The following is a 24,011-nucleotide window of genomic DNA, read 5'->3' on the forward strand; positions in this document are numbered from 1 at the left end:
AAGAGTTTTTCATCCAGGATATCTCTGTACTTGGCAGCATTCCTGTGTCCTTCAATGACAACCAGTCTTTCTGTACCTGCAGCTGAAAAACACCTATGGCATGATGCTGCCACCACCATATTTCACTGTTGGGATTGTATTGGGCAGGTGATGAGCAGTGCCTGGTTTTCTCCACACATATCACTTAGAATTATCACCAAAAAGGTCTATCTTCATCTCATCAGACCAGAGAATCTTATTTCTCATAATCTGGGAGTCCCTCATGTGTTTTTTAGCAAACTTTATGCATGCTTTCATATGTCTTGCACTGAGGAGAGGCTTCGGTAGGGACACTCTGCCATAAAGGCCCGAATGGTGGAGGGCTGCAGTGATAGTTGATTTTGTGGAACTTTCTTCCATCTTCCTACTACATCTCTGGAGCTCAGCCACAGTCATCTTGGGGTTCTTCTTTACCTCTTTCATCAAGGCTCTTCTCCCACGATTGCTCAGTTTGGCTGGACGTTGAGCACAGCAGAAATTCTGTTGTAACCTTGGTCAGATCTGTGCCTTGCCACAATTCTGTCTCTGAGCTCCTTGGCCAGTTCCTTTGACCTCATGATTCTCTTTGGTCTGACATGCACTGTGAGCTGTGAGGTCTTATATAGACAGGAGTGTGCCTTTCCAAATCAAGTCATGTCAGTTTAATTAAACACAGCTGGACTCCAATGATGGAGATGAACCATTTCAAGGAGGATCACAATGAAATAGACAGCATGTGACTTAAATATGAGTGTCTGAGCAAAGGGTCTGAATACTTATGGCCATGTGATATTTCAGTTTTTCTTTTTTATTGAATTTGCAAAAATTTCTACATTTCTGTTTGTTTTCAGGCAAGATGAGGTGCAGTGTGTACATTAATGTAAAAAAAGAACTTTTTTGAATTTACCAAATGGCTGCAATGAAACAAAGAGTGAAAAATTTAAAGGGGTTTGAATACTTTCCGTACCACTGTATTTTTAAAGAAAAATACATATAAAAGATGACATGTGACTAAAATACTTATCGATCCGCATGTCAATCTTCTAAACTCCTATCTCAACATGCTTCCCACTGGATGATAGTTCTTCACGATATCTATGGTTAAGGGATCCACAATTTAAAATCCTGCAGATGGATTGCAGATGGATTGTAATCCATCTACAGTATTTTCACTTATGAATCCTTATCTTAATCCTTTTAAGTTTGATAAGTTCTGTGAAATGTTGTAATGATGTTATGTTATTTGTCAAGTTATCTTTTCCTAAAATTGTAGTCCACTGTTTACGTTGCACATGCACAATTACTATTATCTTCTCACCACTACCTTCTACCAATGTTATTCTTTTTTATTGCATCCCCACTCCCTGTTGATTATTTGTTCTCATTGTTACAAAAAATTCAGTGCACAAAAAAAGTAGTAGTATTGTATTAGTACAAACAGTTTATCAATGCTGGCTGTAGTGCATTTACCTTATATATGATCCTAACACAGGAAATAAGCATCAGTGAAATGTTTACTCAACGTCTACTCTCAGTGAAATTGTTCTGATTCTAGTGTCAAATTTTCTAGTAAGGGCTCATGACACAAGGCAAGCTTAATAACTTGTCACCATTTTGGATACATCTGGGTAGCCAAGAGGCCCTAGTATTACCATATGGCGTATGTCATATACCTGCCATTGTACTTTTTAGGGCATCTCTGTCTGTTTTATTTTCTTGTCCCTTAACTGTCAACTGTCCTATAATTTATTCTACCAGGTGGTTGGGGTTCGTGAAACCAACCCACTGTAGGCATTATAAGTTTAAGGAGGTCCAAAAATGTAGTGTGGCCAGTATATTTATTGGTTTGCTCATCCTTTACTTCCGTTGGATGGGAAAGAGATTTGCTTCATTGTCAGATTGTTCCCAAATAAACCTGATAATAATTGATATAGATAAGTTAAAGGCAGGGGTGCGGGTTGGAGGGTCCTATGTGGTGGTTGGAGCAAATAATTTTACAGTAATTCAGTTATACAAAGTTTAATGATGCAATTACATCTTTCTTCACACAAGTGCCCCCTATAGAGATGGGTGAACCCAAACAGTAAAGTACAGCGTCCGTACCGAACACCTACAGTTGGGGCACGGACACAGAACACAGACTTCAAAAGTAAGTTCGTGTTACTGTTCGGGTTTGGCTGCCCGAACACTGGGTGTTTGCCATCGCTTCTGATCGGCAGTGAAATCATACCTGCCGGTCAGAGAGCCGCGGTTCCCACGCTGTCAAAAGACAATGTGAGTCCGCAGCTGTGATTGGAGGTATAAAGTTTACTTCCAGTCCTAGGTGTTGGCTGATGGGCCTACTGCGAGTTATCCAACCTACCGGACCCAAACATTCCGGTGTCCGCCCATCTCTACCCCCTACTTTATGAAATGCAATTTTAGACAACTGCTCCTTTAAAAGTGAGGTATACTAATCCCAGTCTAGCTCATCTTTTAATGTCGGCAACCCATTACTTTTATCTTTGATGATTTTAAGGCAAAATAAAAGTTTAATTAAAAAACATAAACTAAACAAAAATAGCAACAAAAAGTTAATACAATTTCTGAAATGGCATCCAAGGTTCTCCTAGAGCATATGAGAAATCCCAGTATGTATATACATATTTTTGGAAATGAACAGAACATTTTCACAATATGTATTCAATGTTAAAAAAATGCCTCTCTAAAGGCGCATGAAAACTTAGCATTTACACTGAAACTTAGTCCCTCACTGCAGGCTTTTTATGATCCTGTCAGTTACCAGCGCTGTGCAGAAAGTACTTTCTCACACTGAGACGGATCTGTTGCTTGTTAAAAATGATTAAGGGGACTGGTTATACTGAGATTTATATCCACCGTGATTTCTAGATGATTCCCAGGCAGGCACCTGCTGCTTTACTTAGCATTGTGTCATATTCAAACAGCCTCTATCCTCAGCCTTCTCCTTGAGGCTCTTTTCATATTTTTTATTTCATTTTTCAAGTCTTGGGAAAACCTGCTTGGAACTTAGTCAAGTTATCTGCTATGTTTTCCCTTATGTTGAGAAGTGGCATTTCATAAAAATGCTAGTACAAAAGAAACATGCCTTAATTTAAACCAAAAAGAAATGCTATATCTTAACCTTTAAAGAATTGTGAAAATCTATATGCAGTATATAATTGTCTAAGGTCCACTTCCGTCTGTTTGTTTGTTTGTCTGTCACGGAAATCCCGCGTCGCTGATTGGTCGCAGCCGGCTGGGTGTGACCAATCAGCAACAGGCACAGTCCGGCCGCGAACTGGCCCCTCCCTACTCCCCTCCAGTCAGCGCCCACATAGCGTTTTAGCAGTCCGTTAAACGGACTGCGTTACATCGCAGCATAATGCAGTGTAACGCAGTCCGTTAACGGTGCCATTAACCCTGTAAGTGTGACCAACTTTTTACTATCGATGCTGCCTATGCAGCATCAATAGTAAAAACATAATATTAAAAATAATAATAATAAAAAATCATTATATTCTCACCTTTCGGCATCCGCGGCAACCTTTCCCGCTCCTCGCGACGCTCCAACAACCAAGAATGCATTGCGGCACTGACCCCAGATGACGTAGCGGTCTCGCTAGACCGCTATATCATCACGGATAATTGCCGCAAGGCATTACTGGGAACGGAGCATTGCAAGGAGCATCGCTAAAGGCCTGGGCTGGATCCGGGGGCCGCCGGAAGGTGAGTATATAGCTATTTTTTATTTTAATTCTTTTTTTAACAGTTTTTTAATGTGGTGCCCACATTGCTATATACTACGTGGGCTGTATTATATACTATGTGGGCTGTGTTATATACTGTGTGGGCTGTGTTATATACTGGGTGGGCTGTGTTATATACTACATTGCTGTGCTATAACCTACGTGGCTGTGCAATATACTACGTGGCTGTGCTATATACTACGTGGCTGTGTTATATACTACGTGGCTGTTATAAACTGCGTGGGCTGTGCTATATGCTATGTGGACTGTGCGATATACTATGTGGGCTGTGTTATATACTATGGGGGGCTGTGTTATATACTGCATAGCCTGTGCTATATGCTAAGTGGCTGTGCAATATACTACGTGGCTGTGCAATATACTACGTGGCTGTGCAATATACTACGTGGGCTGTGCTATATACTATGTGGTTTTGCTATATACTACGTGGCTGTGCAATATACTGCATGGGCTGTGCTATATACTATGTGGCTGTGCTATATACTACGTGACTGTGCAATATACTATCTGGCTGTGCAATATACTATGTGGCTGTGCTATACACTATGTGACTGCGTTATATACTACATAGCTGTGCTATATATTATGTGGCTGTGCTATTTACTACGTGGGCTATGTTATACTGCATGGGCTGTGTTATATACTGCGTGGGCTGTGCTATATACTACATGGGCTGTGTTATATACTGCATAGCCTGTGCTATATGCTAAGTGGCTGTGCAATATACTACGTGGCTGTGCAATATAATACGTGGCTGTGCAATATACTACGTGGCTGTGCTATATACTACGTGGCTGTGCTATATACTACGTGGCTGTGCAATATACTACGTGGCTGTGCAATATACTACATGGGCTGTGCTATATACTACGTGGCTTTGCTATATACTACGTGGCTGTGCAATATACTATGTGGCTGTGCAATATTCTACGTGGCTGTGTTATATACTACATAGCTGTGCTATATACTACATGGCTGTGCTATATACAGTACTACGTGGGCTTTGTTATATGCTACGTGGGCTGTGAGACTCTTTTGCCCGGGGCCCTCAAAAGCCTGGAGCTCGCCCTGGCTTCACTGATTGGTCGCTCCAGGCCAGCCGTGAACAATCAGCAACAGATGCATCCGGCCGCGAATTGGCATGGGATTTGAACCACGCTTCGCTAATTGGTCACGCCTGGCTGGATGAATCCTGTGTATTCATTGCATTATTCTGAAATCTTCATAAATAAAGTACATACATATTCTAGAATACCCGATGCGTTAGAATCGGGCCACCATCTAGTATCTTCAGAATTGTATTTTGCTAATTTTAGAGTGTTGCTTATCTTTTAAGTACAAAATAGTTTGATACAGAACACAAGACGGCTATAATAATAAAACTAGTGGTTGGAATTGTAATTCTAATATTAGCAAAACTGTTTTTTAAAGCTGTTTTAGACAGACGAAGAAAAACTGCTGTAAGAATGCCAGTTGATGACTCTCCTGGAAACCTTCTGATTTCAATTGGTAGTTGTCATGGTTTTTGCTTCACCTCATGCACTTCAGTGCAGACCCCCAGGCATCTTTGCGTCCAGTCACATCCCTTGTGATCATAATTGTTAAGTTAGTCAATTTCACATCAAAGATTCAACTCAAAATAGATAGGCACCCTAAATACTTATTACTGAAAACAAGCACTTTTTTTTCACTATACCATAAACTCAACTTACAAAAAATGTAACTAAAAAAGTCACTCAAAATCACAAAAATTATATTGTCATATTGTAATCTATACATTTACATGTACCTGAAAAGTGCTCTATCTTTTCAATATGTTTTTGGAAAATTTACAATACTTAGAGATCATGGGATCTAAAAAATGTGAAAGCAAGGTGATGACTAGTTCTTTGTTTCTGTGGTAGGTTGTCAGTTTAATATAATGGTCAGTTTACTAAGGAGAGCAAATGTTATGACTGTATAAGCGCACTCACACAGATTAGGTACAAACCAGGAGAGACAAACACTTGAACTGAACAGGTCCCTGTTCAGACTAGGAATGTTCCTAATTTGACCATGATTTGTGCCTGCCTGACTGTGGAGGTTGGCACCCTAAGTATACACATTGGTGCCACCGCTCAATGTCGGCTTACCCTGAATGTTCTTAACTGCACCCTCTCTATAAACAGTGTGCAACATTACAATAATAACAACTATAAAGTGAAATATACAAAAATCTGAGGAAGAGGCTCAGACCTATGATCATGCTCACATAGACACACAGGAAAGATGGAAGAAAATAAGGAGAACCACACAACAAATGGAATACATGGAAAACCTCCCAAACTCCAAACATAAAAGACAAGAAATGGTGCTTTGGAGGAAGACACACAAACAAACAAACAGTAGGAGCAACATAGATTAACCAGGTAAAATAATTCCTAGCTGAGGAGGTGGATCTCCAAACAGCATCTGTCTTGAAATAAAGATAGCAAAGAAAGAAGGTGCCAAGTGACTATAAATAGTCCCTTACAAGATGTGATAGATCAGAACCAAATAGGGGAGTGAGAGACACCTGAATAGAAGCAAACAAAAGAAAGGAAAGAAAAGAAAAAATAAGCATCAGCAAATGGACAGAGGCCAAACAGGCTTTGGCTCAGCAGAGAGAGAAACCAAACATGCAGCAAGAGAGCACCAGATCTTGTGCAGAAACCGAGGTATAACAACAATACAACATTTTGCCATGAAAACATGATAGAGTTAGTACTTTTTTTCCTACATTATTGTCTGGGGAATCCTTTGACAACATACACTGCGTGCAGAATTATTAGGCAAGTTGTTTTTTGGATCACATGATACTTTTTATACATATTGTCCTACTCCAAGCTGTTCAGGCTTGAGAGCCAACTACCAATTAAGTAAATCATGTGATGTGCATCTCTGTAATGAGGAGGGGGGTTGTCTAATGACATCAACACCCTATATAAGGTGTGCGTAATTATTAGGCAACTTCCTTCCCTTTTGCAAAATGGGTCAGAAGAGAGATTTGACGGGCTCTGAAAAGTCCAAAATTGTGAGATGTCTTGCAGAGGGATGCATCAGTGTTGAAATTGCCAAACATTTGAGTCGTGATCACCGAACAATCAAGCGTTTCATGGCAAATAGCCAACAGGGTCACAAGAAGCGTGTTGGGCAAAAAAGGCGCAAAATAACTGCCCATGAATTGAGGAAAATCAAGTATGAAGCTGCCAAGATGCTATTTGCCACCAGTTTTGCCATATTTCAGAGATGCAACGTTACTGGAGTAACAAAAAGCACCAGGTGTGCGATACTCAAGGACATGGCCAAGGTAAGGAAGGCTGAAAAATGACCACCTTTGAACAAGAAACATAAGATAAAACGTCAAGACTGGGCCAAGAAATATCTTAAGACTGACTTTTCAAAGGCTTTATGGACTGATGAAATGAGAGTGACTCTTGATGGGCCAGAGGTTGGATCAGTAAAGGGCAGAAAGCTCCACTCCGACTCAGACACCAGCAAGGTGGAGGTCGGGTACTGGTATGGGCTGGTATCATCAAAGATGAACTTGTGGGGCCTTTTCGGGTTGAGGATGGAGTGAAGCTCAACTCCCAGACCTACTGCCAGTTTCTGGAAGACAACTTCTTCAAGCAGTGGTACAGGAAGAAGTCGGTATCATTCAAGAAAACATGATTTTCATGCAGGACAATGTTCCATCACATGCCTCTAACTACTCCACAACGTGGCTGGCCAGTTAAGGTCTCAAAGAAGAAAAACTAATGACATGGCCCCCTTGTTCACCTGATCTGAACCCCATAGAGAACTTGTGGTCCCTCAAACAATGTGAGATCTACAGGGAGGGAAAACAGTACACCTCTCGGAACAGTGTCTGGAGGCTGTGATGGTAAACAGATCAAGCAACTGACAGAATCTATGAATGGAAGGCTGCTGAGTGTCATCATAAAGAAAGGTGGCTATATCGGTCACTAATTTTTGGGGGTTTCATTTTTGCATGTCAGAAATGTTTATTTCTAAATTTTGTGCAGTTATATTAGTTTACCTGGTGAAAATAAACAAGTGAGATGAGATTATATTTGGTTTTTATTAAGTTGCCTAATAATTCTGCACAGTAATAGTTACCGGCACACAGATATCCTCCTAAGATAGCTAAATAAAAAAAAACACCACTCCAACTTCCAAAAATATTAAGCTTTGATATTTATGAGTCTTTTGGGTTGATTGAGAATATAGTTGTTGATCAATAATAAAAATAATCCTCTAAAATACAACTTGCCTAATAATTCTGCACACAGTGTATTTCATGCATTTACAGAGTAGTAATCAATGATGTAAGAACTTTCTAAAATAGAAGATGATAAGAAAAACTTAGCTATTAGGCTTATAAAATAAAACTCAGCTTAGTGTTTTTGCCCAGCAAATGTAATAGCTCAGATCCATAAAGGGTCCACCTTCAAGTGTTTGGTCACTAATAGCTAAAAGCTGAACCAGACATATCTGGATAGAAATTTGATACACTCATCACTTTAACTAGTAATGTTTTTTTGCATTCTTCCTGGATGTCACTGGAGCTTGGCAGCGTAAGTTTATTACATGTTCATAGTGAAGAATTTTCCTTCAAAATAAAATAATGAAAAATAATAGATTTACAGATGTAGTAGTCCTTAAAAGAACTACTTGGGGGTGCTGTATCATTACTCTGTCTACTCATCAGTCATCTACTGTATGAAGGTGACCTTGCTACACAAAAAACAGAACTGGTGCAAAATTCAAGCAGAGCTTGCCTTCTTCATAGATGTTACCTGCTTCACCTGGAAGGAAAGAATGATAGCTCCAGCTGCACAGATTAAAAGTTATGAAGCGTTATTCAATCATATTGAATTACATTATGTCCATGAGAAAAGAACCAATGCAGTCTGATGCATATAAGGCACCCTAAATCATGGATAAATGATCACATGGTCACCATGATTAAGGTTGTTATATGCAGTAGAAACACTTTGGTGTTTTTCTCATGGACATAATTTTATGTTTCCTGGGATTTTCATATGATTGAATAAAGCTTCATAACTTTTAATCCATGCAGCTCGATCTATCCTCTTTTACTTCAGGTGGCATCCTGTCCTTGGCGGAGGCATTGATCTGAGCTCAGAAGAATATCAGGATATTGTTGTGAGATGAATACCTCCTCTTTCTCTCCACTTGCTACATCTCTTTTGTATGCATTGATAAAAATGGCTTCTGAACTTTTTATACACTTATTTTCCTTTTGACGTCTTTAGACTGTTGTACTTTTACACCAAAATTTTCACTCGAAAATTGTGTGCAAATTTCAAATTTAGCACAATTTACATCCAATCTTTACCTCACACTTTTTAAGCAATTCAAAACTAAAATAAAGTAAATTATAACTCAACATGCTATTATTGATGCTATTTGGGACAGATGTCTGCTGTTTTTGCTTATTATTTCTTCCTTGAAGTGTTGCAATTTGTGTAGTAAGTTATCTTTAATGATTTTAAACACTCCAATTAATTATGTTGCATGGAGTTCGCAGAAGGTCATTAACCCCTTCACCTCCGGAGCTTTTTCCGTTTTTGTTTTTCGCTCCCCTCCTTCCCAGAGCCATAACTTTTTTATTTTTCCGTCAATTTGGCCATGTGAGGGCTTATTTTTTGCGGAACAAGATGTACTTTTGAACAATATCATTGGTTTTACCATGCCATGTAACAGAAAACGGGAAAAAAATTGCAAGTGTGATGAAATTGCAAAAAAAGTGCAATCTCACACTTGTTTTTTGTTTGGCTTTTTTGCTAGGTTCACTAAATGCTAAAACTAACCTGCCATTCTCCAGGTCATTATGAGTTCATAGACACCTAACATGTCTAGGTTATTTTTTATCTAAGCGGTGAAAAAAAATTCCAAAGTTTGCTAAAAAAAAAAATAAAATTGCGCGATTTTCCGATACCCGTAGCGTCTCCAATTTTCATGATCTGGGGCCAGGTGAGGGCTTATTTTTTGCATACCAAGCTGGAGTTTTTAGTGATACCATTTTGGTGTTGATACGTTCTTTTGATCGCCCATTATTGCATTTTAATGCAATGTCACGGCGACCAAAAAAATGTAATTTTGGCGTTTTGATTTTCTTTCTCGCTACGCCATTTAGCGGTCAGGTTAGTCCTTTGTTTTTATTGATAGATCGGGCGATTCTGAACTCGGCGATACCAAATATGTGTATGTTTGATTTTTTTTAATTGTTTTATTTTGATTGGGGCAAAAGGGGGGTGACTTGAACTTTTATATATATATTTTTTTATATTTTTAAACACTTTTTTTAAAATTTTGGCATACTTCAATAGGCTAGAAGCATGCACAACTCGATCGGCTCTGCTACATAGAGGTGAAGTACAGATCACCTCTATGTAGCAGAAATCCCGGTGTACTTTGAGCGCCAACCACAGGGTGGCGCTCAAAGAAATCGGCCATCAACAACCATAGAGGTCTCAAGGAGACCTCTGGTTGTTATGGCAATGCACCGCTGACCCCCGATCATGTGACGGGGGTCAGCGGTGTGAGGACTTCCGGCCGCGCAGCCCTGAGCGCTAGTTAAATGCCGCTGTCAGCGCTTGACGGCGGCATTTAACTAGTTAATGGGCGCGGACAGATCGCGATTCCGCTCGTGCTCATTGCGCGCACATGTCAGCTGTACAAAACAGCTGACATGTTGCGGCTTTAAGGTGGGCTCACCGCCGGAGCCCACCTCAAAGCAGGGGATCTGCCAGCTGACGTACTATTCCGTCAGCTGGCAGAAAGGAGTTAAAGTTTAAATGTCCAACCAGATGATGCACCTAAGGGTACTGTCTCACAGTGGCACTTTGGTCGCTACGACGGCACGATCCGTGACGTTCCAGCGATATCCATACGATATCGCTGTGTCTGACACGCTACTGCGATCAGGGACCCCGCTGAGAATTGTACGTTGTAGCAGATCATTTGAAACTTTCTTTCGTCGTCAAGTGTCCCGCTGTGGCGGCATGATCACATCGTGTAACAAAGGTTGTATACGATGTGCGCACAGTAACCAACGGCTTCTACATCGCAAATACGTCATGAAATTATCGCTCCAGCGTCGTGCATTGCAAAGTGTGACCGCAGTCTACGACGCTGGAGCGATATTGGAGCGACGCTGGAGCGTCACGGATCGTGCCGTCGTAGCGACCAAAGTGCCACTGTGAGACGGTACCCTAACAAAGGAATGTAAATGAACCAGTTAAATGACTGGCTATTTTTTGTCAGTTAATGTTGTCAATTAATGACTAGTTATTTACACTTATCTTCTAAAAAGAAAAGGAGTCTTTTGATTGAGGATGAGAGTCACCTGATTAGACTTTTTCCCAGGAGATGTTTATCCTATATATGTTAATTATATGTTAGATAGATACTTGTTAAGTCTCCAGGGATGTTTCTGTGGTGAAAGCTTATCTATTTGAACTAAGGGAGTTTCTCCCTGGCAGGACAGTTTTAACATATAAAAAGAGAACAAAAACTTGAGTGGTGACACACAGACACACAGATGGAAGAGGGATGGGAGATACAGAGACAGAGAGACAAGCCTGCTGACCTGTATCATAATAATGTAATGTATGAATAATGTTATTTTACTGTTATTTATTTATTTATTCTTTTATTAAGTAAATTCATTTTTGTTTACTCAATTTTCGTGTGAGCATTTATTTATTCATCACAATCCTTGAATCCATAACAAAACAATTTTTAGAAAGTTTGGATCAGCTTCAAAGTGCAAAGCTTATACTAAATCTTGGCGTAACTTATTTAATGAAGATGTTCACAGTTCTAATCCCTGACGGTTCCTTGGCAGAAACATAAAGTTCCATATTTGCCACCAAAGGAATTATACATCTTTCACACTTAACCACGGACTGCCTGATTATATTTCAGCACTCAAGAGGTTTTCTTTTCATATTAATAAATTGTCTGCACTCAGTATCTGCCTTTATTTTTATTTAAATGGCATTTTGATATATATTCTAAAATAAATTTTGATTGTGGTGAGTTATGAAAAATAGAAACCAATAAAATCCTTTTTTTAAACTTTGGCAAATACAGTGATGTGAAGGTCCTGGGAGGTTTAGTTCTTCATCAAGATGCAGAAAGAAGTTATTAAATGAAATGTAAATATATTTTCTTGGGATCAATCAAAGCACAAACTTAATGAATAGAACATGAGTTGTTTCTTTTGTTCAACTGGAGGTGTAACTAGATGTAATGTAATATACAATAATAAGAACTATGCTTTTCTTCTCTTATGTCCCAAGTTTCATCATGATTTCCAAACGACTCAGATGTCTGAACCAAATAATTCAACTGATTGTCAAAATGCAGCCTGTTAGTATTGCATTTCATAGTTGCACATTAATTTATTGCAGCCATTTATTTTACTGTCAACACTGAATCTGTGGTAAAATTTAACCCCTCTTTGTTGATATACTTTGCACTTATTAGTGAAAATGTCTGAATTATTTAAATTTATCAATTTTCAACCTTTTTCATTCATGCCCCTAAAACAAATAGTGATAAAACACAAATTACCTTTTAGAAGGAAGTTTAGGTTTTTTGCAGTAAATGTCTACATTTTCAAGGAAATTTCAAAACCGTATTTTCAAAGACTAATTTATTTTAAAAGTGGCTTTGAGAAGCTCATATATTAGAAACCCACAAGATTGACCCCATTTTAAAATATGTCCTCATTATAACATTTACAGCTGCATTCAAGAAGTTTCTTAACCCTTCAAGTGTTTCAGAGGAACTAATGCATGGTGAAATATACAAGCATAAAAATTCTATTCATTTCCTCTAAGATGTTAATTTAATCCCTTTATGACATCAGACGTAATTATCTGTCCATGTGCCTATTTGACCCGGGACGGACTATTATGTCTGAGCAATCTCCCGCGCACACGGGGGGGTTGCGGGCGATTGCTGCTGGGTGTCAGCTGATTCTGACAGCTGACACCTGGCACTAAGTCATGATGATATCCGGATCACCAGACGTAGAAAAATTGCTGATAATCTCCAGTGTATGTGTCATGTCGGACGCTGTTCACACTAGGGCGTCCGACAGACAGCGGTAATTCCTCATTCATCCACTATATTGTTGTGAACTCTGTTTTTGGGCTCCCTCTTGTGGTCACAAGTGGTACTGTGTGAGTGCTATCTTTGGGCTCCCTCTGGTGGCTCTTTTTGTCATTCTGCAGGTCTGTGGCTGGGATCAGCTGTCTCGTTATCTGCAGGTTGGTTTCCTATTTAGCTCACCTGGACTTTCAGTTGTTGCCTGCTGTCAATGTATTCAGTGCTATTTTGATCTCTCCTGCCTACCTTCGTTATCAGTCTCTCCAAGAGAAGCTAAGTTTCTGTTTGTTCATTTTTTGATCATCAGTGTTCAATATGTTTCTTGGTTTATTATCTGTCCTTGTCCAGCTTGCTAATATGTGATTTCCTCGCTTGCTGGTAGCTCTAGGGGGCTGAGTTTCTCCCCTCACACCGTTAGTTGGTGTGGGGGTTCTTGAATTCTCAGCGTGGATATTTTGTATAGGGTTTTCTACTGACCGCACAGTTTCCTATCTGTCTTTTGCTATCTAGTATTAGCGGGCCTCATTTGCTGAATCTGTTTCATTTCTACGTTTGTATTTTCCCCTTACCTCACCGTTATTATTTGTTGGGGGCTTTCTATATCTTTGGGGTTATTTCTCTGAGGCAAGTGAGGTCTTACTTTCCTTCTCCCTAGGGGTAGCTAGTTTCTCAGGCTGCGTCGAGACGTCTAGGAATTCAGGCACGTTCACCGGCTACCTTTAGTGTGTTCGGTTAGGATCTGGATTGCGGTCAGTCCAGTTACCACCTCCCTAGAGCTCGTTCTATGTTCAGTAACTTAGCTAGTCAGTTCTGTGATCCTCAGCCACTAAGGATCATAACACTATATGCTCAGTGGCACCGGCTATATTGATCCAGATTGTTCGGGGTTAATCTGGCTGGTACTCGGGTTGGAGGCTTAGTCACGCCCATTGCCTTTAAATAGTTTTGCTGGGCTTTGGGCGTCGCTGATTATAGCTTGTGTCTTGTGCCTGGTGATCTCGGTCTGGAGTTGTGGTCTAGGAGAGGAAATATCGTATCTGGTGGTGTATTATCCTTCGTTATATTTCTCCTTCCTATATTTGTATTGTTTTGCCCTGTGCATATTATTGTGTTTTCCTGTGTGTCTGCGGCGTGGTGCGTTTTTTAGTTTTCCCTGTCTGTGCTTTCTGTAGGGGTTGGTGAGAGGTCTTATCACTGGGTGGCGGGTAGAGATTTCAGCTTAGTACTGAAACAGGACTCAGGGTCAGGCCTGGCGGCCCAGACATGCACACCTTCAGTGTAAACTGTGGGAGAGGGACAGATGCGGTTTCCCTAGTTTGAGGGATATTGCAGGGGCCCGGGTAATCAGCTTTGTTCTACCCAGTACCCCCGTGACATTATAACCGGCCATATTTTTTGTATTCCATGGATCTCATGACTTCTGTTATGATTTTCCCAATGGCAGGGAAATCAAAATAACAACGGACTAGCTCTCGGGTGATGGGAACTAAAGTGACCGTGACCTGAACCTGACACGACACTGGAAGTAGCCGGGGAGTGTTTCCTACGATGCCCTAGACACCACGCGCCAGCCGGAGATCTAACTACCCCTATCAGAGGAATATACAGGCCTGCCTTACCTCCAGAGATGAACCCCAAAAGGAGATAGCAGCCCCCCACAGATATTGACGGTGAGTCAAGAGGAAAAGACATACGTAGGATGAACAGCAGATTTAGCACAGTGAGGTCCGCTTACTAGATAGCAGAAGTACAGGAAAGAGTCACTTCACGGTCAACTTCAAAACACTACTCAAAAACACCATCCTGAAATTACTTTAAAACTCCAGTGACAACTCATGCCACTGGAGTGGCAATTTCAGTCCACGAGAGCTTCCAGCTACAGAGAGTCACATTGCAAATAGCTGGACAAAAATAGCATAAACTAGAAACAAAATTCAACTTAGCTGAACAGGATCTTGAGGCAGGAGAATGCAACAGAATGCTACTGATACATTGTTGGCCGGCATCAGACCAGCAGCCAAGCAGCCTTAAATAGGAAACTCCCCTAATGGGTGTCAACAGGTGATCAAGGATAGAAGAAGGCAAATAAGTGGCACTACCATAAAACACCACCGGGGGAGCCCACAAACAGAATTCACAACAGTACCCCCCCCTTAAGGAGGGGGCACCGAACCCTCACCAGAACCACCAGGGCGATCTGGATGAGCACTATGAAATGCACGAACCAAATCAGGAGCATGAACATCAGATGCTGTCACCCAAGAATTATCCTCCTGACCATAGCCTTTCCACTTAACCAGATACTGAAGTTTCCGTCTGGAAACACGGGAGTCCAAGATCTTTTCCACCACATACTCCAACTCACCCTCAACCAGCACAGGAGCAGGAGGATCAGCAGACGGAACAACCGGAACCTCATACCTCCGCAACAATGACCGATGAAAAACATTATGAATAGTAAAAGATGCTGGGAGGTCCAAACGAAAGGACACAGGATTGAGAACCTCCAGAATCCTATAAGGGCCGATAAACCGAGGCTTAAACTTAGGAGACGAGACCTTCATAGGAACAAATCGAGAAGACAACCAAACCAGGTCCCCAACACAAAGACGAGGACCGACACGCCGATGACGATTAGTGAACTGTTGAGTCTTCTCCTGGGACAACTTCAGATTGTCCACAACCTGTCCCCAAATCTGATGCATTCTATCAACCACAGCATCTACTCCAGGACAATCCGAAGACTCCAATTGACCGGACGAAAAGCGAGGGTGAAACCCTGAATTACAAAAAAATGGAGAAACCAAAGTGGCAGAACTGGCCCGATTGTTAAGGGCAAACTCTGCCAATGGCAAAAAATCAAGCCAATCGTCCTGATCAGCGGACACAAAACACCTCAAGTAAGTCTCCAAGGTCTGATTAGTACGCTCAGTCTGGCCATTAGTCTGAGGATGGAATGCAGACGAAAAAGACAAGTCGATGCCCATCCTGGCACAGAACGCCCGCCAAAATCTAGACACAAACTGAGTACCCCTGTCAGACACTATATTCTCAGGAATACCATGCAAACGCACAACATTCTGAAAAAATAGAGGGACCAGCTCAGAGGAGGAGGGCAATTTGGGCAAAGGTACCAAGTGAACCATCTTGGAAAAACGGTCACACACCACCCAGATGACGGACATCCTACGAGAAACAGGAAGGTCAGAAATAAAGTCCATAGAGATGTGCGTCCAAGGCCTCTTAGGAATAGGCAAGGGCAACAATAACCCGCTGGCCCGGGAACAGCAGGGCTTAGCCCGAGCACAAACATCACAAGACTGCACAAAAATACGTACATCTCGAGACAAGGAAGGCCACCAGAAGGACCTAGACACCAGATCCCTGGTGCCAAAAATTCCAGGATGACCTGCCAACGCGGAAGAGTGAACCTCCGAAATAACTCTACTGGTCCAGTCATCAGGGACAAACAGTCTACCAGGCGGACAGCGATCAGGCCTATCCACCTGAAACTCCTGCAAAGAGCGCCGCAGGTCTGGGGAGACAGCTGACAATATCACCCCATCCTTCAGGATGCCAGTAGGTTCGGAATCACCAGGCGAGTCAGGCTCAAAACTCCTAGAGAGGGCATCCGCCCTCACATTCTTAGACCCAGGCAGATATGAAACCACAAAGTTAAATCGAGAGAAAAACAACGACCAGCGCGCCTGTCTAGGATTCAGACGCCTGGCTGACTCAAGATAAATTAGATTTTTGTGGTCAGTCAAGACCACCACCTGGTGTCTAGCACCCTCAAGCCAATGACGCCACTCCTCAAATGCCCACTTCATGGCCAAGAGCTCCCGATTTCCAACATCATAATTTCGCTCAGCGGGCGAAAACTTTCGAGAGAAAAACGCACATGGTCTCATCACTGAGCAGTCAGGACCTTTCTGCGACAAAACTGCACCTGCTCCGATCTCGGAAGCATCCACCTCAACCTGGAACGGGAGCGAAACATCAGGCTGGCGCAACACAGGAGCAGAAGAAAAGCGGCGCTTAAGCTCCCGAAAGGCCTCCACAGCCGCAGAGGACCAATTAGCAACATCAGCACCCTTCTTGGTCAAATCAGTCGAAGGTTTAGCAATGGCAGAAAAACCCGCTATGAATCGGCGATAGAAATTAGCAAATCCCAAGAATTTCTGAAGACTCTTTCGAGAAGTAGGTTGTATCCAATCACAAATAGCCTGAACCTTAACAGGGTCCATCTCCATAGATGAAGGGGAAAAAATATATCCCAAAAAGGAAATTCTCTGAACCCCAAAAATACACTTTGAGCCCTTCACAAATAGAGAATTAGCTCGTAAAACCTGAAAAACTCTCCTGACCTGTTGAACATGAGATTCCCAGTCCTCCGAAAAAATCAAAATATCATCCAAATACACAATCATAAATTTATCCAGATATTCACGGAAAATATCGTGCATAAAGGACTGAAAAACGGAAGGGGCATTCGCGAGACCGAAAGGCATTACCAAATACTCAAAATGGCCTTCAGGCGTATTAAATGCGGTCTTCCACTCATCCCCCTGCTTAATCCGCACCAAATTATACGCACCACGTAGATCGATCTTAGTGAACCACTTCGCCCCCTTTATGCGAGCAAAAAGATCAGTCAGTAAAGGTAACGGGTACTGGTATTTAACTGTAATCTTATTCAGAAGTCGATAGTCGATACAAGGTCTCAATGAACCATCCTTTTTACCCACAAAGAAAAACCCTGCCCCCAGTGGAGACAAAGAGGGGCGAATATGACCCTTTTCCAAAGATTCTCTGATATACTCCCGCATAGCAGTATGTTCAGGTACAGACAAATTAAACAAGCGACCCTTAGGAAATTTACTACCGGGAATCAACTCAATAGCGCAGTCACACTCTCTGTGAGGGGGGAGAGAATCAGTTTTAGGCTCCTGAAAGACATCATAAAAATCTGACAGAAATGCTGGGATCTCAGAGGGAATAGATGAAGAAATGGGAACCAAAGGTGCATCCCCATGAATCCCCTGACATCCCCAGCTCAGCACAGACATTGATCTCCAGTCCAAGACTGGATTATGAATTTGTAACCATGGTAATCCAAGTACTAATACGTCATGTAGATTATATAACACAAGGAAACGAATAATCTCCTGATGGTCTGGGGAAAGATGCATAGTCACTTGTGTCCAATATTGTGGTTTATTGCTAGCCAAAGGTGTAGAATCAATACCCTTTAAGGGAATAGAAACCTCCAGAGGCTCTAAATCAAACCCACAACGCTTGGCAAAGGACCAATCCATGAGACTCAGAGCGGCGCCAGAATCCACATAAGCATCCACAGTAACAGATGATAAAGTACAAATCAATGTCACGGACAAAAGAAATTTAGACTGCAAGGTACCCATAGAAAAAGATTTATCAACCTTTTTATCAACCTTCTTTATGCGTTTAGAGCATGCTGATATAACATGAGCTGGATCTCCACAATAGAAGCACAACCCATTTTTGCGCCTGTAATTCTGTCGTTCGCCTCTAGACAATACACTATCGCATTGCATATGCTCTGGTGCCTTTTCAGAGGTCACCGCCAAATGATGCACAGGTTTTTGCTCAGAAGATACCACCATATGGTGCACAGGTTTTTGCTCAGAAGATACCGCCATATGGTGCACAGGTTTTTGCTCAAAATATACCGCCATATGGTGCACAGATCTTTGCTCAGAAGATACCGCCATATGGTGCACAGATTTGCGCTCCCGTAAACGCCGATCAATCTGGATAGCCAATTTCATGGCATCATTCAGACCTGTAGGCACAGGGAACCCCACCATGACATCCTTCACGGCATCAGAGAGACCTTCTCTGAAATTAGCTGCTAGAGCGCACTCATTCCATTTAGTAAGCACCGACCATTTACGAAATTTTTGGCAGTATATCTCAGCTTCATCTTGCCCCTGGGAAAGAGCTATCAAGGCTTTCTCAGCCAAAATCTCTAAATTAGGTTCTTCATAAAGCAACCCCAAAGCCAGAAAAAACGCATCTACATTTAATAACGCAGGATCCCCTGGCGACAATGCAAATGCCCAACTTTGTGGGTCACCCCGCAATAGAGAAATAACAATTTTAACCTGTTGCGCAGGATCACCAGCAGAGTGAGATTTCAGAGACAAAAACAATTTACAATTCTCTCTGAAATTCAAAAAACGGGATCTGTCTCCGGTAAAAAATTCAGGCATAGGGATCTTAGGTTCAGACATTGGAGCACGTATAACAAAATCTTGTAAGTTCTGGACCTTTGTAGCCAGGTTATTTAGACCTGCAACCAAACTCTGTGGATCCATGATTCAAACAGGTGTAACCAAAGCCATTCAGAGATTAAGAGGAGAGGAAAAAAAAAAGGCTGAAGACTGCAGTTTAAGCAAGGAGTACAAATAAGCACTAAGGTGCACTTTCCAAACACAGAAGGAAAAAAAAACCTTTTCATATCCTTTCCTGCTTTAGTGCATAGTTTTAACACATGATGGCCGGCCAAACTGTTATGATTTTCCCAATGGCAGGGAAATCAAAATAACAACGGACTAGCTCTCGGGTGATGGGAACTAAAGTGACCGTGACCTGAACCTGACACGACACTGGAAGTAGCCGGGGAGTGTTTCCTACGATGCCCTAGACACCACGCGCCAGCCGGAGATCTAACTACCCCTATCAGAGGAATATACAGGCCTGCCTTACCTCCAGAGATGAACCCCAAAAGGAGATAGCAGCCCCCCACAGATATTGACGGTGAGTCAAGAGGAAAAGACATACGTAGGATGAACAGCAGATTTAGCACAGTGAGGTCCGCTTACTAGATAGCAGAAGTACAGGAAAGAGTCACTTCACGGTCAACTTCAAAACACTACTCAAAAACACCATCCTGAAATTACTTTAAAACTCCAGTGACAACTCATGCCACTGGAGTGGCAATTTCAGTCCACGAGAGCTTCCAGCTACAGAGAGTCACATTGCAAATAGCTGGACAAAAATAGCATAAACTAGAAACAAAATTCAACTTAGCTGAACAGGATCTTGAGGCAGGAGAATGCAACAGAATGCTACTGATACATTGTTGGCCGGCATCAGACCAGCAGCCAAGCAGCCTTAAATAGGAAACTCCCCTAATGGGTGTCAACAGGTGATCAAGGATAGAAGAAGGCAAATAAGTGGCACTACCATAAAACACCACCGGGGGAGCCCACAAACAGAATTCACAACAGACTTCCATAACCCGCCAGTTGGAGGCGCTGTCCCTGCTGGTCACTGAGCTGAAGGGGACAGTTCAGCAACAGGGTCTAGTAGTATCTAATGTGCAAGCTGAATCTGCAGGCAGAGTTGCTGAGCCAAAGTTTCCTTTACCTGAAAGGTTTGCTGGGGAACGCAGTAAATTTGTTACTTTTCGTGAATCTTGTAAACTATTTTTCATATGCGCCCAATCTCCTCAGGTAATGAGGCTCAGCGTGTGGGCCTGGTGTTGTCATTACTGAACGGGGATCCTCAAGCATGGGCGTTTTCTTTACCATCTGATTCTGCTGCATATAACTCAGTGGAGAGATTTTTTTCTGCTCTTGGACTCATTTATGAGGATCCTGACAGAATGGGTCTAGCAGAATCTAAAATTTGCGCTATCCGCCAGGGGGAGCGTATGGCGGAGGATTACTGTTCTGAATTTCACCGCTGGGCGGTAGATACACAGTGGAATGATCCCGCGCTGCGGAGTCAGTTTGTTCATGGGGTTTCAGGAAAGGTTAAAAAAGCCCTTCTGATGTACCAAACTCCTGCTTCTCTAGAATCCGCTATTAGTCTTGTTATCCGCATTGATCGCCATCTGCGTCAGGGGGTGCAAGAGACGCCGCCTATGGGAGAGAGCGTAGGTACACGTGAGGTTGCTGCAGGTGAGCCCACGGAGCCTATGCAAATCGCAGGGGTGTCACATGTGAAGCGTCGTGCCCCTTTGCTCAGGAAGCAGAGAGCCTGTTTTTGCTGTGGTAAAACTGGTCATTATGTTAATACTTGTCCTCTGCTATCTAAAAAAAGCGCAATGGCGGAAAAACTACTAAGCTCAGAGGGTGTGGAGGAGGCCAATCTGAACTTATGCATATCCTCCATTGTGGTTTCTCAATGCATGCTCCCTGCCAAAGTTATGGTCGCTGGCAGAGAGCTGCCAATCACTGTGTTTGCGGATAGTGGTTCTGCCACTAATCTTATTGATGAGGAGTTTGTGCGCACAGCCGGTTTCAGGATCGAAAAACTGCCTCATCCTATCCGGGTGGTCACCATCAATGCCGCTCCTCTCCCACAGGGGGAGATTACTGAGTTTGTGGCTGAGGTTAAACTCCACATTGGGGTCCTACATTCGGAGCAAGTTACATGTAGGGTGCTCAGTAGTGTTGAGCATTCCGATACTGCAAATATCGGGTATCGACCGATATTCGCTGTATCGGAATTCCGATACCGAGTTCCGATATTTTTGTGATATTGGAAATCGGAATCGGAAGTTCCTATAACTTCCCAGTGTATGGTTCCCAGGGTATGGAGGGCCCTGGGATCCATATTCATGTAAAAAATAAAGAAATAAAAAAAAAAATATGGATACACTCACCCTCGGACGGGCCCTGGCTGTCACCGCTGCAAGCGTCTGCCTCCGTTCCTAAAATTGCAGTGAGTGTAGGACCTGCGATGATGTCACGGTCTTGTGATTGGTCGCATGACCGCTCATGTGACCGCTCATGTGACCGCGACGTCATCGCAGGTCCTACACTCACTGCATTCTTAGGAACGGAGGCAGACGCTTGCAGCGGTGACAGCCAGGGGCCGTCCGAGTATATCCATATTTTTTATTTTTATTCTTTAATTTTTACATGAATATGGATCCCAGGGCCTGAAGGAGAGTTTCCTCTCCTTCAGACCCTGGGAACCATCCAGGATATCTTCCGATATTTGTGTCCCATTGACTTGTATTGGTATCGGGTATCGGTATCGGCGATATCCGATATTTTTTGGATATCGGCCGATCCAATCTGATACCGATACTTTTGAATATCGGAAGGTATCGCGCAACACTAGTGCTCAGTAATCTGCCTGCACAAATGGTTCTGGGTTTTCCATGGTTGGCTATGCACAACCCGGTGATTGACTGGAAAACCCAGGACATCATCCAGAGGAGCGGATTCTGCCAGGAGAATTGCCTGGCCACGTGTGTTTCCGCTGTGACTCCTAGTATTCCTGAGTCTCTGCTGGATTTCGCAGATGTGTTTTCTGAGAAGGGTTGTTCAGAATTGCCACAACATCTTCCCTATGACTACACTATTAGGTTAAAACCAGGGGCCAAATTGCCGAAAGCTAGGATGTTTAACATCTCTGGTCCTGAGAGGCAAGCCTTAAAAGACTACATCGCTGAGAGTCTGAGCAAAGGGCACATCAGGCCTTCATCCTCGCCTGTGGCAGCAGGGTTCTTCTTCATTATCCTGTCTGGATTTCAGGGAGCTAAACCAGATTACGGTTCGTGACCCATACCCTATGCCGCTGATATCTGATCTGTTCAATCAGGTGGCTGGTGCTAGGTGGTTCTCTAAGCTTGACCTCAGGGGGGCGTACAACCTCATAAGAGTCCATCAAGGGGATGAGTGGAAAACAGCTTTTAATACTCCTGAGGGTCATTTTGAAAATCTGGTGATGCCATTTGGTTTGACAAACGCGCCTGCTGTATTTCAACAGTTCATAAACGATGTGTTCTCTCATGTCCTGAGAAAATTCATTATTCTGTACCTTGATGACATTCTCATCTATTCATGCGACCGTGATACTCATTTAGAGCATGTTAGGCAGGTGTTACAGCTACTCAGAGAGAATAAGCTCTATGCTAAATTGGAGAAATGTGTATTTTCGGTTCAGGAGTTGCCTTTCTTGGGTTATATTGTGTCCGCTTCTGGGTTTAAAATGGACGCCGCTAAGGTGCAAGCGGTGCTGCGTTGGGAACGGCCTGATAACCTAAAAGCGCTCCAGCGGTTCCTTGGGTTTTCTAACTATTATAGAAAGTTTATCAAAAACTTTTCTACCATTGCTAAACTGCTCACTGACATGACAAAAAAGGTACAGATTTCTCCGCCTGGTCTGAGCCTGCTGTGCGCGCATTCGAGTTTCTGAAGAACAGTTTTGCTTCAGCTCCCATTCTGGTGCAACCGGATGTATCAGAACCATTTGCCGTGGAAGTCGATGCGTCTGAGGTTGGAGTGGGGGCGGTGCTGTCTCAAGGCTCATCCTTGAGCGAGTTGCGTCCATGCACCTATTTCTCCAAGAAACTGTCGCCCGCCGAATGTAACTACGATATCGGCAACAGGGAGTTATTGGCTATCAAGTTGGCTTTTGAGGAATGGCGACACTTTTTGGAGGGTTCACCAGGTTACTGTATTTACCGACCATAAGAATTTGCTTTATTTGGAGTCAGCCAAGCGTCTGTCCCCCAGGCAGGCTCGCTGGGCATTGTTTTTCACGCGGTTAAACTTTTTTGTTACTTACCGACCTGGGTCTAAGAACACTAAGGCGGATGCTTTGTCCAGGTGTTTTCCGGGGGGAGAACCTCGGGAAGAACTGGTACCCATCCTCCAAAAAGGTGTAGTGGTCTCGGCTCTCACGACAGAGGTTGAGGCTGAGATTGCCGAGGCTCAGGAGGAAGTACCACTAGAACTTCCCGTTAACAAATCGTTTGTACCGCTCCATCTTTGCCTAAAGATATTGACAGAGCATCATGATGCTGTCCTGGCTGGTCACCCAGGGGTTAGGGGTACTTTGGAGTTGGTGTCGCGTCGGTTTTGGCGGCCCAAAATCCGACAGGACGTGGTCTCATACGTGTCAGCATGCACCACGTGTGCTAGGGCTAAGACGCCCCGCTCCCGTCCTGCTGGCACACTACTTCCTCTCGAGGTACCCAGTAGGCCATGGACGGAGATCTCCATGGATTTTATCATGGACTTGCCCTCCTCAGCTGGGAACACGGTCATCTTGGTG

This window comes from Ranitomeya variabilis, chromosome 1, assembly GCF_051348905.1.
Source record: "Ranitomeya variabilis isolate aRanVar5 chromosome 1, aRanVar5.hap1, whole genome shotgun sequence".
Taxonomy (NCBI): domain Eukaryota; kingdom Metazoa; phylum Chordata; class Amphibia; order Anura; family Dendrobatidae; genus Ranitomeya; species Ranitomeya variabilis.